This window comes from Chinchilla lanigera, unplaced genomic scaffold (genome assembly GCF_000276665.1).
Source record: "Chinchilla lanigera isolate Chin_1 unplaced genomic scaffold, ChiLan1.0 scaffold00067, whole genome shotgun sequence".
NCBI classification, from domain to species: Eukaryota; Metazoa; Chordata; class Mammalia; order Rodentia; family Chinchillidae; genus Chinchilla; species Chinchilla lanigera.
In genome coordinates, this window is record NW_004955468.1 from 12,714,073 (window position 1) to 12,720,121 (window position 6,049).

Sequence of the window (6,049 nt, forward strand, 5' to 3'; positions counted from 1 at the left end):
CACACAGCTTCCCTAGCATTTGTTATTGGTTGATTTCTTGATGATATAGCCATTCTTTCTGGAGTGAGATGGAGTCTCACTGTTGTTTTAATTTGGAGCTCTCAAAAGACCAGTGATGTTGAACATTTGTTCATATATTTATTTGCTGTTTGTGTTTCTTCATCTGAGACATATCTATTCATCTCAGATGCCCATTTTTGGACTGACTTTAAATTTAAGTGGTCTGCACATGTGTAAATACCATATTGTCTCACTGGTATAGGAAACTGAAAGAGTAAATAAAATCTGAAAGGTATAATAGATATTGTGAAAGGGTAAGAAACTATTCAAAAGGAAGGAACAACTGGGATGAAGAAAAAGAGAAAAAGAAAGAAGGAAAGAATATATATATATATATATACACACACACACACACACACAGGATAACTGAGAGAGTTGTACCACCAACTTCTATTGCTTTATTGAAAGGAAGAGTTAATGTTTAATTGTTTGATCAATCTTAAATGCCTATATGTGTTTAACTGAGTAACCAATTTGAAGATAAAAATATGTAATACAATAACCATTGTTAATTTTCTATTACCTTGTCTGAAACTCTGTATTGTTTCTATTGTTTGGGTGTTGTTTTGTTTATGTTTGTTTGTTAATGTGTTTTCATTCTTTATCTTTAAAAATAAAAAAATTAGGGGGTCTGATTTTTTTGAGTTCTTTATATTTTCTATATTTTACTTCTTCATCTGAGGAACAGTTGGCAAAAATTTTTTCCCACATTGGGCTGTCTCTTCACTCTGTTGATGATTTCTTTTGCTGTGCAAAAGCCATTTAATAAGATGAGATCCCACTTGTTGATTCTTTGTAATATTTCCCATGCAATTGGGGTTTTTTCGTAAAGCCTTTGTCTACATCAATGTTTTCAATAGTTCTGCCTATTCTCCCTTCCATCTGACTTAGTGTTCCTGTTTTAATATTTAGATCTTTGATCCATTTTGATTTCAGTTTAGTGCATGATAGGAGACATAGAACTAGGGTTAGTCCTCAGCATGTAGAAAACAAGTTTTTCCAGAACCATTTCTTAAAGAGGCAATTTTTGTTCCAGTGGATGTGTTTGGCTCCTTTGTTGAAGATAAGGTGGCTGAATGTATTTGGAGTTCTTTCTGCATCTTCTGATCAGTTCCATTGACTTGAGTGACAACCAGCCCTCTCAAACAAATTGAGTTCATTAGTCAAGGTTCCAATGTACCTGGAAACTAAACAATAATATACTTTTGAATAATCAGTAGGTCACAGAAGAGATCAAAGAAGAAATTACACACTTCCTGGAATAAAACAATAATGCCACAACAACATACCAGAACCAGGGGCTAGGGATTTAGCTCAGTGACACAGCACCTGCCTGGCAAGCACAAGGTCATGAGTTCAATTCCCAGTACCGGAAAAAAACCAAAAAAATAAAAATAAAACAACCTACCAGAACCTATGGGACACAATGAAAATAATCCTAAGAGAGTTTATTGACATGAATCCCCACATTAGAAAAACAGAGCAGCCCCAATTAAATAACCTAGTAATGCACCTCAAGGTCCTAGCAAAACAAGGACAATCAAAATCCAAAGCTAATATAAGGAAGGAAATTATAAAGTTAAGAATTAAAACTAATGAGACTCTGCCAAGTGCAAGGTCGTGAGTTCAATTCCCGGTACCAAAAAAATAAATAAATAAATAAAAATAAATAAATAAAACTAATGAGACAGACACAATAAAGTATAAAAATATCAGTTAGTTGAATAGTGGTACTTTGAAAGAATAAACAAAATGGACAAATCCTTAGTTACACTTGCCAAAAAGAAAGACTTAAATCAAAACAATTAGAAATGAGGTGGGGGGGCTGGGGATTTAGCTCAGTGGCAAAGCGCCTGCCTGGCAAGCGCAAGGTCGTGAGTTCAGTTCCCGGTACCGGAGAAAAACCAAAAAAAAAAAAAAAAGAAAAGAAATGAGGTGGGATTCTATATGGCTAAATAGAGGAGGAGCCATGTTGGAGCTATTCAGAGAAAATCAACTAAAAACACAGGTAACTGGAGGAAAGGGAGGGACATACACCCTGATGCCAAAATCATTCTGCAATAAGAGACTTGTAAATCAAACAAAACATAGACATAGGACTTTATGAAATGGCAATCCAGATCACAGGGCTGCTGATGGCACTGCCACCTGCTTGCTGAGTAAGAATCACCACAGTGAGAAGTCTCTAACAAACCAATCAGCTGCAAATGTGTGGCTAATTCAAGCCAAATAGAATAGGTTTGAGACGAAGGTCCCTTGCTTCTTTTGTCATCCTCTGCACAGAGAATGTGGCAGCTCAGCAGCAGATTTCACCAGCATTGCTACCTCCCCAATGGGCCACCAGCTGTTTTTTTTGTCCTGTACCCTAGCAGCTAACTGGACTCCCAAGCAACAACAAGGTCATGGGCCAAAGCAGTCCACAACCCTTCCTGCCCTATGTGCACTACCTTAAGAGAGGGATGCAGATGCACAGGGTTTAAACAGCTGTGGCAGGCCTGGGGATATAGCTCAGTGGCACAGCGCCTGCCTGGCAAGTGCAAGGTCCTGAGTTCAATTCCCACCACCAAAATAAATAAATAAATAAATACATAAACAAACAGCTGTGGCAGTCCCCCCTATGGGACAGCAGATGGAGGTGGGACCAAGCAGCCATGGACTGTCTCCACAGGGAGGCAGAATCAGTGTGTCAGTAAGGTTAGGCAGCAGTGGTGGTTGGTGCTGGTGGTGCTGGTGCTAGTGCTGGTGGTGGCATGGTGGCAGCAGTTGCGGCAAAGGTAGTGAGTAGAAGAGCATGACCCTTCCCACCCTGTGATCAGTGGCTTGAGAGAATTTAAGCAATCTTGCACAGTACCACAAAAATGAGTAGGAGCTTGGCACTCTCCCCAGGGCAGAGAAGATTGAAGTGGGACCAACTGTCCCCGCAGTGGCAGCAGGAGCAGAGTCACCCCACCCCATCCCATCTTGAAAAAAGAGCAAAAAAAGACAGAGATGTGCCAATGAAAATGGAACAGAGAAGACTGTACAAGGACTGGGAGAAGCCAACTGTACACAGGATGGAGTAGCCTCAGGCTGTCTCTATCTGAGGTGCCATAGCAACTGGGAGAGCAACACAGAGACAAACAGGGTAAGGATCAGGTGGGCTGCCAAAGAACATACAGAAAGTGATTGGCTGAAGACTCTTGCCCCAGCCCCCACATCTGGAGGCCAAAATCAGCCCTATGCCCAGCACTAATCCTACTAATGACCTGGCTGGGTTACCCAGCAGTTTCAGGATCTGATGTGGACACTACCACACAACTGTGGACACCAGAGGAATTTGTTATTTTTTTGTTCTTTGTTTTATTTTCCTTTTTCTGTCTGGTATGTTTTGTTTTGTTTTGTTAGTTTTTCAGTTGCTTAGGTCTTTACCTTTATTTGTGTTCTGTTGTATTGTAGCAGCAGACAGGGTAATTTCCATGGAAGACCGAATGATTCAATTTTAGGGAAAAACAGAGGTTATTGAATTTAGGCCAGTCACCGCACATCCCCAACTAGCAAGTTGGGAATGTTAGGGATGGCCTGTCCTTGTTTCCAACTTTAAATATACCTTTGGCTTCTATGGTAACAGATTGGAATGTTGCAGCCATTGACACAGATGGCCACACATTGTTTTCCTTGTCCCATGTGACGGGGTCAGGCCCAGGTCATGAGCCCAACCACAATAATACATACTTTCCACATTCTGTTCTGTATGTCCCCTTTTAGATAACCATACATTTCCTTTATGGTTACAATGTTTATCTAGGGCCAAAGAAGGGATGAAACAACACAGGCAAGGTCATAGATGGTTATCTAGGCCCAGGTGTTCTCTGTCCTTAAGGAAACATCCCAGGGCAAAGTTAACCCTTCTGGGATGTTTCTCAAGACACATTTGAGGCTTGCATTTAAGACTAAGACTACTCTAATTTAAGAATGATATGCTGAGTCACCATCCCCTATAATATTCATCTTTTTTCTCTCTTTCCTCCAAAATCTCTTGATTTTATGATATCTTCACATGAGTGAATATTGTCTCTAGTCTCTCTGTCCCTATGTCCCTATGGTTAAAGGTACTAAATTAATAGTTACCATAATTTATCACCTTCTAGGCTCTGCTTGATGCTATTGTTACTGTTAATCACACTACTTTAGCCAGGATGTCATGCCTGTTGTACTCAATTGTTCTCCCTTTGTGGTAATGTTATGATTGTCTGGGATCATAACCATTGCCATAATCCAGTACCATAGGAGTGGGTGCTGAGTCAAAGAGAGAGCAACATATCATCCTTAATAAACTGTGAACTTAGGATCTTGGGACAGATAGCAAGACCAAGAACCACCTACACCTTGAAGGCATCTCTGAGGAATAGACATTTCCTGGGGAATCTTGATACTAGTGATAAAGCTATCTACTATAAGAAGTTTACAGGCATCAACACAAAAAGAAAATAAAATTTTAAAAATGTAAAATGACAATATGCAGAAGCAAAATGCAACTTCAGACCTCAAGCCCACCTGGGACAAATCCAGGAAGCAACAAGATAAAAGAAATCAGAAACCACCAACCTGAGTTTTCTGGAATGATACAGCAGAAGTAAAAAACAGATGTATGAGGCTACAGAGAAAATTAAAGAAGAAATAATCTCTCAGGTGTAAAACAAGACATGATGACTATAATAAAGGACTTGTTCTAAGTCTATGTCTACTCTAGACTTTAATCTAAGTCTCTTAGATTAAAGTCTAGAGTAGACATAGATTAAAAAATAAAGAAGTGGGCAGGGCATGGTGGTGTATGCCTATAATCCCAGTACTCAAGAGGCTGAGACAGGAGGATCATTGCAAGTTTGAGGCCAGCCTGGGCTACAAAGTAAATTCAAGACTAGCCTGAACTGCATAGGATAACCTGTCTCAAGAAGATAAATAAATAGCTCTTTTCCGGCTGGAACCATGGAGGTTGTCGAGGAGAAGAAAAAGAAGGTTCCTGCTGTGCCAGAAACGCTTAAGAAAAAGCGAAGACATTTCACAGAGCTGAAGGTAAAGCGCCTGAGAAAGAAGTTTGCCCAAAAGACGCTTCGAAAGGCCCGGAGGAAGCTCATCTATGAAAAAGCCAGGTACTACCACAAGGAGTACAGACAGATGTACCGGACTGAGATTCGGATGGCGAGGATGGCAAGGAAAACTGGCAACTTCTATGTACCCGCAGAACCCAAATTGGCATTTGTCATCCGGATCAGGGGTATCAATGGTGTAAGCCCAAAGGTTCGCAAGGTGTTGCAGCTTCTTTGCCTTCGCCAAATCTTCAATGGTACCTTCGTTAAGCTCAACAAGGCTTCCACTAACATGCTGAGAATTGTGGAACCGTATATTGCATGGGGGTACCCAAACCTGAAGTCAGTAAATGAACTAATATACAAGCGTGGCTATGGCAAAATCAATAAGAAGCGAATTGCCTTGACAGATAACTCACTGATCGCTCGATCTCTTGGTAAATATGGCATCATCTGCATGGAGGATCTGATCCATGAGATCTATACTGTTGGAAAACGCTTCAAAGAAGCAAATAACTTCCTGTGGCCCTTCAAATTGTCGTCTCCATGCGGTGGGATGAAGAAAAAGACCACCCATTTTGTGGAAGGCGGCGATGCTGGCAATAGGGAAGACCAGATCAACAGGCTTATTAGAAGAATGAACTAAGGTATGTACCGTGGTGTTTTTAGGATTTGGTCAGTTAATAAAAGTGTCTGCTTCCAAATTGAAAAAAAAAAAAAAGAAGAAGAAGATAAATAAATAAATACGCATAGGAAAGTGATGGAAACCATGAATTTCTTTCCTAACATAGGAAAGAAATGGAATCCATTAAACAGATTCAAACAGATATCCAGAAAATTTAAAATTCCATTGAGCCAGGCGTAGTGGCACATACCTATAATCCCAGCACTGGAGAGGTTGAGGCAGTAAGATTGCTGAAATT

General features: G+C 40.3%; 1 pseudogene; it reads left to right on the top strand.

The window, feature by feature from the left end:
• The first annotated feature begins 5,005 nt into the window (after positions 1-5,005).
• Positions 5,006-5,831, top strand: LOC102023347 (annotated as a pseudogene).
• The last annotated feature ends 218 nt before the right edge of the window (positions 5,832-6,049 follow it).